The following is a 12,354-nucleotide window of genomic DNA, read 5'->3' on the forward strand; positions in this document are numbered from 1 at the left end:
CCGTGGGATTGCTGTTTAATGTGGCTCCGGGGCAGCTGTGCCTGATAAACCGCCTCCGGCCACCCCACCGAAGAGGCCTGGGTAGACAGGAAACGTAAATCTGCCCAGAACGCCATCGAACTAAAGGTAAGAAAGGCCACGGGCCAACATCCAGCCAGAATTTTCTTTCTTGCTAGTGATGAAGGGGACCAACGTTTTGCCTTTTGGGGTATTGATTTCAAACTGGTTATTAAGGAACAAAAAACTCAGAAAGGACCTTTGACCCTCTCTCTTCCTGCCTAAGAGACTGAGATGGAAAGACCCACTCCAGGAAAGGAATCTTGGGATGCTCGCCTTACCTAATTTGATTTAATATGGTAAATGGCCGGGTGCCAGGCAGAGGCCTCTGAGCGAGATACCCAGTGCCCCACTGTTTCTGAGGTGCCTCGAAAGAAATGCCCTGCCCTGTGTGCTCAGCTCTTCCTCAACTACAGGTAAACTGCCTGCTCTCACTTCTGAAATCTAAAACCCCGCCCAACCATCCCCTCTCTCTCCTTTGTCCAAAATGTCATACATACCCAATGTTGCCTCACTGTCTTTGAAATGTTTATGCTTATGTGAATTCCCTGTGCACATGTATTAAATTTTTTATTTTCCCCTGTTCCTCTGTCTCTCTTAATTTGATTATTAGCCCAGCTAGAAACTCTTAGCAGGTTCTTTTACCTCCCACCACGGAAACAAGCTGAGAAGGACATTCTAAGACTACACATGCTCCAAACTCCGAACCAGATTAAGGCCCAAAGAAGAAAGAAAAGATGCACTAACGCCCAACGTCTGGGCCTGACTCAGACACACAGGAACTGCCAAGTCCAAGCTGCGGGGCAGGCTCTGTGAGCCATGGAGGAGCCTGTTCCCTGCACCTCAACACCACCATCCTCACCACCCCCACGCCCTCCCACCACTATGCTCACCCTCAAAGCACCCCACTCTGCTCTCCAGCAGGGACCATGTGCACCAGCAGGTGAATGCATCAACAACGGGACAGAGGGAACTTAGTGAAGAAATGGAAAGGGTCTACATCTTGTATCTGAACGGCAGTGGTGATTACGTGGGGAATAATGTGTCCAAAGTAAAACAAACAACAACAAAAAACACAACCTCTTTAGTTAAAATATGTGAATTTTATCATGTATAAGTTATCTATAATAATAAAGGCATAATATGCTAATTAGACCAGACAGCCAAACACACTTCTGGACGTCCTTCCAGACATCCTTCCGGACGACCTTCTGGACAAAGCCAGGGCTGCGAGGGCCAAAGCAAGCCGCTGCGGCTGCAAGGGCCGAGACTGCAAGGGCCAAGGCAAGTCACCACGGCCGCGAGGGTCGAGCCCCTTGCACGAATTTCGTGCATCAGGCCTCTAGTAGCCTAATAATGTTAGTTTTAAAAACTTCTTACAAACAGCACTATTTAAGCAGATATTAAAAGATATTTAGGATGAGTTGTACAATATGTTCATTATACCACAACAAAGCTGTTACATAGTTTTTTAAAGGAACAAAAATATTAAGAAACATAGGAGAAAATGTCAATGATAATATAAAGAGCTGGCCCTCACCCAAGCGGCTCAATTGGTTGGGTGTGGTCCCATGCACCAAGGGGTCGCCGATTCCATTTTGGGTCAGGGCACGTGCCCGGGTTGGGGGCTTGCAGGAGGTAGCTGGTCGATGTTCCCCCTCTCTATCTCCCTTTCCCTTCCTTTCTGTATAAAAATCAATAAAAATATTTTTTAAAAGAAATAAATGTGGTACATATATACAATGGAATACTCTCTCCTGCTTTCTCTCTCTCTCTCTCTCTCTCTACCTGAACTATTTGAGAGTAAGTTGCAGATACAATGCCCTCTTACTACTAAATTCATGCTTATTTCCTAAAAATGGGGACATTTTCCCACGTAACCACAGTATTCATATCAAAATCAGGACATTACCAGTGAAACAGTACTATTACCTAATTTACAGACCTTCTTCAAAAGCTGCCAATTATCTTGCCCTGGCTGGTTTGGCTCAGTGGATAGAGCCGTGGCCTGTGGACTGCAGGGTCCCAGGTTCCCACATATTCCAGTCAAGGGCACATGCCTAGGTTGCGGGCTCCATCGCCAGTGGGCACCGTGCAAGGGACAGCCAATCAGTGATTCTCTCTCATCCTCATTGATGTTTGTATCTCTCTCTCCCTCTCCCTTCCTTTCTGAAATCAATAAAAATACATATATTTTTTAAAATTTGCCAATTGTCTAATTAATGTGCTTTGCAGAGGAAGAAACAACCTCTCCTATCGCACACAGTGCACAGACCTGTCACGTCCTCCAGTCCCCTCTGGTCTGGACCAGTCCCCGGTCTGCCTTAGTTTTCCACGACCTTGACATTTTTGAAATGCACAGGCTATTTATTTTTCAGAATGTGTCTCAACTTGAGGTAGTCTGCCATTTCTTCATGGTCACATTCAGAAGCTCTATTTTTAGCAGGAACACCACAAAAAAAGATGTGTCCTTCATATACAGGAATTTGAGAGTTTTTTCCAACTCGGTTCATCGATTGCACAAATACTCAAGTGCATACTACGCTAGGCACTGGATGTGATGAGGATGAAGGCAGGCTTATCCCACGCACTAATGAAACACACAAGCCCAGAGTGCCTTTCTGCATTTGTTTCAGTGCCCAGAAAGGTGCTTATTGTTGCTTTCATTTTAATCCTACTTATATCTTTTTTAATAGGCAGTAAATTCAACCAACTCAAAATTCAAAAAGCACAAAAAGGTATGTACAGTAGGCAATCTCCCTACCTGGAATCCCCTAGCGACTCTTCAGAAGCACCTTATAGGATCAATTTCCTGTCTATTCTTCCAAAGGTATTTTATGCATATACAAGCCAAAACATATACAACAGAGTGTCCCAAAAAATGCATACACACTTTAACAGCTGATAGCTGAAATTTGAAAATGAAATGTATTTTAATAAACAATGCCTTTATAATTATTCAAAGTGTATATATACATTTTGGGGGATACCTTTATACTCTTTGCCTCTCCAACCACATATTGCAAATAAAGCGGCATCTCTTCTACACCTTGCTCATTCCACCTAATACCATACTTTTTACATTGTTCCACATCCATACAGCATTTCCTCATTCTTTTTTTAAAATATGATTTTATTGATTTCAGAGATAGGAAGGAGAGGGAGAGAGGGATAGAAACATCAATGATGAGAGAGAATCATTGATCAGCTGCCTCCTGCAAGCCCTCTACTGGGGATTGAGCCTGCAACCGGGGCATGCACGCTGACCGGAAATGGAACTGTGACCACCAGCTGGGTCCTCATTCTTTATTATAGCTGCATCATTTCATTGTAAGAATATATCATAATTTATTTAATCAATCTCATGTTGATAAACAGTTAGGCTATTTCTAATCTTTTGCTATTACAAGCAACGTTGTGATGAACAACTTTGGACATATATCGTTTTACACATGTTAGTATCTTGAATTCTTTTAATCTCTGAGGGGAGACACTGAATCCGTTAAATGGCTGTATGACTGTTAAATCATTATTAGTTTCTGAATGAATTTCAACACTAGAGCTCATCTTCCCCTCCACCCTGCCCCCCCCCCCAAGCACGAGGGCCCTGAAGATACCCAGGGCAAGGGCTCAGTGGAGAGGCAGCAGTTAGTACAAGAGGGATAGTGGTTAAGAGCCTGGACTCTGACCTGGATTTGGGTAGCAATTCTCAGACTTAACCGACCCTAAATTCCTCTTTCTTTTCTGTAAAATGGGGACCATATGTTATTGAGAGAATGACATGAAATAATACATGTAAAATGCTTAGCACAATGCCCGCTATAAAATAAATACTCACAAATTAGCTTTTTTAAAAACGATATTCAATCATATTGCATTTTTCTGACTAATGGTCTGCCTCCCCATCTCAACTCTCTAAGTTCTTTCAGGGCAAGGAATGTGTTTGCTCACGACAGTAACTAGACCTGGCATGGGACAGGTGTCTGGAGTGGTTTAAAGGTATCACCATGTGCAGTGGGAAAGAGAAGAGGCCACCCAATCCCAGCCACAGCCTTCAGGAATGAATTCTCCAAGAAGGTGAAACTTAAGGATTAATGGGAGCAAGTAAGCAGAAATAGGAAGGGACAGACTGAAATATCTTTGTTCTAATTCTACCAAAATAAGGAAGTAGATACTACATGACATAAAATTCCATCAGGCAAGGAAAAGGGGAAACTACTCCCTAGCAGATGTGGAGCAGAACAGAACAGTTAATATATGCATAGGAAAGTCTGTCAGTAAAATTTAGCAATAAATTTTGCCCACAATTTTGCCAAAAAAACAAAAACAAAAAAACTGCCCACAATAGCAGTTCCCAATAATTTTAGAATACTGTTAGCAAATAAGGAAGCCCAAGATGGTGAAACCCTTTAATTCAAGAAGTGTCTAGAATCCAAAACAGAGATACAGCATACACAGTTAGTAGTTCCTGTTCTTTAAGACATAGTTTAAGGTCTATTGAGCTTCTGTAACTACTAAACTAAAACACCAGCATGACATTCTGCAATTATTGTTTAAAAATTTAAGAAAACTGAATTCTAAGCATGACTCCACACTAAGTAACTCATTTAAAATCCTCTAGCATCAGTGTTCTCATCTCCAAAATCTATAATAATAAAAGCGTAATATGCTAATTAGACGGGACAGCCGAACGACCTTCTGGACATCCTTCCAAACGACCTTCCAGATGAAGCCACAGCTGCAAGGGCCAAGCTCCTTGCACGAATTTCGTGTATCAGGCCTCTAGTAAGAACATAAAATACTTTCTAATGCCTATCCTAGCCTTAAGCTTAGATGGTAAGCAGTAAAGTAGAAAATCTGCAGAATCTGAATTGAATCCTGGCTTCCAGACTGTCTCTACTGCTCACTAGTTATATAACCTTGGCCAAATCACTTAAACTCTCAATATCACCACATGTAAAATGGAGATAATAATTGCCTCCTCGAGTTATGGTGTTATTCACATGATATATGTGAAAATGCTAGGTACAAGATCTGGCATATAGTAGTGCTCAAATACATCAATTTTTATAAGAGCTTATAAGAGGTTCAGAATTTTCAAAACATTTCATATTTTTAAAACCTCACAATGTGTCAAGTAACAAATGCCTTGGACATGAACTTCCTTTATCGTAAGGTTTGCCGTATTTGTTTTCCTTTTTAACGACACAATTTATAAAAACCCTGTGGATCTTTGTTTTTCCATCTGTAATTTTTATTATTTTACTTTTCAATTACAGTTGACATTCAGTATTGTTTTTATACTAGTTTCAGGTGTAAAGGAGCCCTGATTATCAGGATTTACAGAAGATGGGAGGTAGCATCCCGGAACTACCTCAGCGCTGTCCACCAGGCTGGTGCTGACGGGCTCCACTAGCTAGGGACACACTTCCACTGCTCACCCGGTTGCCTCTTCTGCAGACCTGAAAGAACTAGAGAACCAAACTACGTGTGGTCTAGAAAATGGTCACCCACATTCCGTTTTTTCACCCATTGTCCAAAATGTTACAACTATTTCCAAGAAGAGGTCATGCTTGCCTTCTATCCTCTCTAATGAGTTTATTCAACAAATATTTATTAAGAAACTTAGCATATGTCAGGTACTGTTCTAGACCCTTAAAAAACATTAGTGTATTAGAAAAAAAAAGAGACACTGCCTTCTTGAAGCTTCGAGTCTAGTTATTTTTTTCTTGAATAGTGTTGTACAGTTGAAAGTATGAGCTTTAGAATCAGACCTATCTGGATTCTACGCTTCCAGACCTACCAAGTGCTTAATGGGTGCAATGTCAGTAAGCCACAAACTGAGCCTGGATATCCTCATTTGAAAATCTCAATTGTCGCCCTAGCTGGTTTGGCTCAGTGGATAGAGTGTTGGCCTGCAGACTGAAGGGTCACAAGTTTGATTCCAGTCAAGGACTCATGCCCGGGTTGTGGGCTCTATCCCCAGTAGGGGGCGTGCAGGAGGTAGCCAATCAATGATTCTCTCTCATCATTGATGTTTCTATCTCTCTCCCTCTCCCTTTCTCTCTCTGAAATCAATAAAAATATATTTAAAAAAGAAAAAGAAAATCTTGTCTGCCCAGGCTGATGGTTGTAAGAATAAACAATCCGGCCCTAGCCGGTTAGGCTCAGTAGATAGAGCATTGGCCTGTGGACTGAAGGGTCCTGGGTTCGATTCTTGGTCAGGGCACATGGCCCAGGTTGTGGGCTCAATCCCCGGTACTTCTAAACATTTTAGAGCTTGATGGGTCAAGCACGTTTTATGTTTAATTTTAGCATGAACTACAACGCGCCTCTGCCCTTGAGCTGCATTCCTAAATGCAGTGAAGTGGGTATGCTAGAGCCACACACCTGGATTCCAATCCTGGCTCCACCCCTGACCTACAGATAACCTTGCACAAATTACCTAACTGATCTATGTCTCAATATCATCATCTGACTATGGTGACAAGAATAGGCTGTACTTTAGAGTTGTAAAGAGGAATAAATGAGTTAATATTTTCAAAGTGCTTGAACAGAATCTATGTTATGATGAGCATTTTATATGGTAAATGAAAAAATGATATGGGTCAATTCTGAGACACAAATTTAAAATGGTAAGCAAGAAGAAACTAGTGGGAAGGGAGAAGGGAGTGTAAAAAGAAAGAGAAGAAAAGAGAAATTTAATGAAGAAACAAAAGGAGATAGAGTATTCTAGAAGAGAACATAAGATTGGGAGGAAATGAGGTAGGAGGACAAAAGGAATAGAGTGGGGGAGTCTAAGAAAGCAAGAACTAAAGCACAAGAAGAGTGAGGGGGAGAAGGGAGAGAATAAGAGTAACATTAATGGGAAAAATGAAATAGCTTGCTCTAAGCTAACTGGATAAGAATTGGAAGTACAGGTAGAACAATCTACAATATGATTCCCATGAGAAAGATTTCCCAGGTAAATAAACTCAACAATTACAGTTGGGGTTTGGGAAGGGGACACCTATTAGTCCCATGATGGGACTCTCTCATCGTTGATGTTTCTACCTCTCTCTCCCTTCCTCTCTCTGAAATCAATAAATATATGTATTTTTTTAAAAAACAGTTACTAGTAAATGGTAAATTTTATTGTATGCATATTTTACCACAATAACAAAATTTCACATTAAAACATGCTGTAGATGACCCTCATAGTAACCGCCAGCCCACCCCACCATGTGGAGATGGGACTGCACTGGTCCCTTTCCCATCGCAATCATCAATAAGCCCCACGGCCGCACAGAGCCCCTATGCTTCACCTTCACAAAGAACCCTGACTCCGCTGGTCCATCCTCCGCCCAGCCAAATAAGCCTGTGCTGTCCCTGTCAGGACTGCCATCACTTTCAGCTCAGGTCAAAGGAGCTAACCTCTAACACACCCACTCCTGAAAGCCAATCAACTGGTCTTGTAGCAGGGTAGCTACCATATAAAGCATCCTACTACGTGCCAGAGTGTTCACATCCTACTATGTGAACAATAAATAGCAGCGATTGCTATTATTTCCAATGTCCTGTCAGACCTCAGTTTCATTCTTCCCACTTCTTAGGTACAAATACCTCACCCACATAAGTTGCCTCTAAGACTCTGGGGGCCAGGGGAGTAGAGGAGACAAAGACAGGAGGATATGAAGGAAGGTCCTTATCCAATTCACTTTCCAGTTAAAGGCCCAGTCACCACAGGCTGCCCTGTGGACCTATTTCAACTGTTCCTTTTTCCCCCCCTCCCAGTTCCTAACTCACAAACCCTCAGGTTCTGGTTCTGGGTTTATTTCCTGGATCTCTGACTCCAGACCTGATCCATCTTGGGTTTCACTCCACACTTTTTAGTGCGAGGCTTGGGAGACTCCCGACCCCACTGGCTGTGGAACCTCCCACGGAGCACAGTCCTCTGGTTCTGGCACTGAGCCCTTGGGTGGACGAGGGAAGACAATGAGGCCAGTCACCGGGGCAGGATATGCAGGAGCTAACATGTAGTGGATGCCTACCACGTGCCAGACACTGGTCCAACCAATTAACACTCATCAATCATTTAATTAATGTAATGCCCACAATGACCCAATTGTTTAAAACTCATATCCTCACAATTCAGAAAACTAAAGGGTACAAAATCATAAACGAGTGCTCTGCTGTCACGTGACTGAGAGGTTACATTAAATTTGAGAGCTTCAAAATTATACCAAGTATTGCGTTCACTCACTTGGAATGGCAAGTAGAGATTTAACATTTAACTGATTTCTAGAACAAATAGTTTTAGAAGAGAAAAGAAAAAATACTGAACTTAGTTCTAAATGGTGAACAGGAACTGGCATCGGAAGTAGCAATGAACAAATAACAAAATTATACAAATTTCAGCACAAATTCCCCATTGTTGCTGAGAAGGGGAAGCCCAAATAACCCCTGACATAAGTTTCTCAATTTAAAAAATTCACAACCAATTATTAGCATTGAAAAAAAAGTGAACCTGGGTAGTTAAAAGTAACAACACTTTAACCCAGCCCGGGAAAGGTTTCAGCCTTCGGAAACCTACTTGCTTTTCACCTCGGTGCTGTGGGAGGGCTGATGCAGTGTCGTTCCCCATTTCACCGAGGGGGAAGTGACTGTGGCGAGGTGACGGCATCTGCCCACAGTCGTGGGTCTGGTCAGCCTGAGGTCACTGTTTGTCATCTTACCCTACCGTGACCCAAACCGTAGAGCGACTGGAAACCACAAATGAGGGTGGAGTATTAGGACTAAAATATTTTGTTAGTTCCACTCAGAAGCAAAATAAACACCATTTTAGTTCGGGGAAATATGCCGAAGGACCTGAAGATTTCTGGGAAAGTAAATAAACAGGGAAGCCAGGCGTTCATAAACGCTCTCAACAAATTTTAAAAATGGTAACAGAAAGCCTTTGACTGGGCCCCCCCCCCAAAAAATGTTTTCGATTAGGCCATGATGGATTCAGAATATTTCCACATAAACAGAGAGATCTAAAGGGAAAGGTTAAGAATGAAAAAAGTGATCTAATGGGGTCCTCCAGGTATTTCTGCTGTCGCCACTCACATTTAACATTTGTTTTCAATATTAATAAAGCAAACAATGAGATACACAAGATTGCAGAAAAACTCCAGATAAAATCATAGGCCACTAGAAAAAGAACTCCAGAAAAAACACTTCAGAAAATGGGTAACGTAAACAGGCAATGGCAGATACATTTCAGAGTAAGCAGCACTTTTAATAGCATGAGACTGAACTACTCCGTTACAAAGAACTATTATAGAACGTAGCCTAAAGAAATCTGCCTAATTTGTTTCTGGTCATCATCAAGGATGATACCAGAAGAGAACTGAACTAAGGTTTAAATAAAAAATAAAAAAATAAGCAGATTAGAAAACAAGGGCGACCAAAGCCTGCAAGAAATGAAGCCATCAGGCCGGTCTGAAACAGTGACCTTGGCCTTCTTTTCCTCTTCATGTGTGTCCCTTTGCCCTTCCACTTCCCAGGCAGAAATCTTCACCGCACAACGATTCCTCCTGCTGGCCTTGTGCACAAGAGGACTTCAGAGACTATGAACGAAGGGTTTTCTCCTGTGAAAGAAGGTTCTTCTCCTGGTCGGGATTGTGCACTCCTTCCTTCGGCCTCAAAGAGGCACGCAGGCAAGTGCTTCCTCACGTCAGCCCAAGAAAGCTTGCTTTTTTCTAGTTCAGATAAGAACATTTTATGTACCAAGAAACAAAGGCTGATCCTCCCACCCTATTTGATAGTTAGGGATGCATGGGAACCCCATCAAGTCCCTGAAAGAGCTCTCCGCACTGACCCAAGGGAACAAACCTGGGCTCAGAGCCTTGTTGGGGGTCTTGGCCTGAGGCTTCTACATTAAGACCCTGAGGGTTCAAAAGGAGCAGGCACTGAGAGAAGGATAAACCCTGACGCCTGCCTTTCCTTCTTGCAAAGAACGCTGGTTGGCTGGGAAAACGGGAAGGCCATTTCAAGGAGAAATCTATCAGGAGGCCTCCACTCGACTCTCCCAGGACTGTAGGTGCAAACCTCAAAGCCGCAGAGTGTATCGCAGGCAAAAGCATACAAATCATTGGTGCCCGGCCTGCGAGATGCTCACAAAGTGAATGGATGTGCATCAAGGAACAGACCACCAGCGGCTCCTGGCAGCCTCAGGGCGGCCTCTCCGGGGGGCACCCACACCTTCCCTCCCCTGGCGGCTGCAGAAGGGCAGACACCACATCCCGGAGCCCCCTGGAGCTGACCTGGACGGCTGTCAGTCCCTGTAGACTAGAAGAGTAGGCCTGCTCCTGGGTTTGACCTTCTAGGGCTGACAACAGATTCTGAGTGGTTTCAAGGAGCCGCTTCCTTGGTGGACCCTAATTCCAGTTTTGGTCTTTCCAGCAAAATACATTGTTATTCAAATGTAATTCTCCTGACTTTGAGATTGTGTTAAGTTAAATATTCCTTCTACATACATTACAATGGAGTCTCACCAAAGACCAACCTCGGAGCCAGCCTTCTGGTCCCCCCAGGGCTCCTCCGGGAGTCCTCTGCAGCGTCACTTTCTCCCTCCCTCCTGGAACGTTCACATCAGCGAATCTGCATAATATCTCCTACCTTTATTTTCATTTTACTGATTATCTATTTATTAAAATTTTAAAGTGTGTGCTTTTCTAGACAGATATTTCGATAAAATGTTTACAAGCAAAACCTTTCCCTTGAACCCACCCTCCTGCTCACCCAGGACACTACCTGCTCATTCTCACACAATAAAAGCTCTGAAGCGCTATCTACAGTCCACCTGCCTTCCTCACCGCACTTTCCCTCCTCGGCCCTCCCGGCTGGGCTTTGGTCTCCCACGAGACTGCATTTTTTAAATGTCTATTGCCAAGTCCAAGGCTCACAGGGAGGCTGTCATCTTACTTGACCTCTCTCCACAACATCCATCCACACCCTCCTTAAAACTCTCCCTCTCCTGCCCTAACTGGTTTGGCTCAGTGGATAGAGCCGATGCCTGCAGACTGAAGGGTCCTAGGTTTGATTCTGGTTAAGCGCATATGCCTCAGTTGTGGGCACATTCCCCAGTGGGGGGTATGCAGGAGGCGGCTGATCAATGTTTCTCTCTCATCGATGTTTCTAGCTCTCTGTCCCTCTCCCTTCCTCTAGGTAAAAAATCAATAAAATAAAATTTAAAAACCTCTCCCTCTCCTAACACGTGCTGGGAAGCTTCCCTGGTGTCCTCCAATCTGGGGCAGCTCCTGCACAGCCTCCTCCTGGCCTGACCTCTGGCTGCGCTGCCCGCTGGCTCCGTCCCTGCTCTCCTCTTTTCTGCGTCCACTCCTCCGAGCACATTCCAGCCCTTGAGCTTTTTGCAGGAGCTCCACCTGAATGCTTATCACATCCTCCTCCACGTTCAGATCTGAGAATCAGTGTTACCCCCTCAGCAGACCTTTCCTGTCCACCCTCCCTCACATTACTCTCCTTTAATACTGTGCAAAGTGCTTATCATCAATTAAGTGATGCATACAGTTGTGCATTGTCTTCTTCCAATCCCACCCCCAATGGTCACATGAGAGCACCCTCACCCTCAGCACCTAGAACCGTGCCTGACACCCTGGCCATCAACAGCTGTTTCTTGAATGAATGTATGCTACCTTCTTCTCCTGCCTTAGGAAGAAATCTGTTACTTAACAAAATCCCTTAGGATGAATTCTCATAAGTAAAAAATGTACTACCATTTAGAATGGTGATGCACACTGCTTTCCCAATTAAGAAACTAGGTGTATATATATATATATATATATATATATATATATGACTTCAATGTTTGTAAATGAACTTTAATGAGCAGGAAAGAAAAAACACACACTGAGGGAGACATGCAATTTATACATGACGTCATCTAGTACATAAACTAGCACATCAGAATATTCTGAGGGAACTTGAACTGATGCCAACTACACTGTTGCAAAAGGTACACGGAACGCATCAGCTCCCCGGGTACACAAAATCAAAATCAGTCCCTGAAAGTGCAAAGAATACACTGTAAGCCAAATATGGTATCAGAAGAAATTCTCTGAGAAGTCCAGGTGTATGTCTTGATGTATGATGTACAGTTTCTAAAGCTGTCACATCCATGATCTTATGTCATGCCATGACAACGCTGTAAGATTAGCTCAGATATTACCATCGCCATTACACAGAGGAGTTGAGCTCAGTGGTCAAAAAGCAGGCTCAACTTGGCACAGCCAAGGTCAGTGGTAGAGCAGTTCT

At 43.3% G+C, this 12,354-nt stretch overlaps 1 protein-coding gene across 1 annotated transcript in view; it reads right to left on the reverse strand.

The window, feature by feature from the left end:
* The window catches only part of PRDM10 (PR/SET domain 10), a 75,635-nt gene that overhangs the window by 47,991 nt on the left and 15,290 nt on the right, over positions 1–12,354 (reverse strand). The gene's annotated exons all lie outside the window — the stretch shown is intronic.

This window comes from Eptesicus fuscus, chromosome 23, assembly GCF_027574615.1.
Source record: "Eptesicus fuscus isolate TK198812 chromosome 23, DD_ASM_mEF_20220401, whole genome shotgun sequence".
In the NCBI taxonomy this organism is placed as follows: Eukaryota; Metazoa; Chordata; class Mammalia; order Chiroptera; family Vespertilionidae; genus Eptesicus; species Eptesicus fuscus.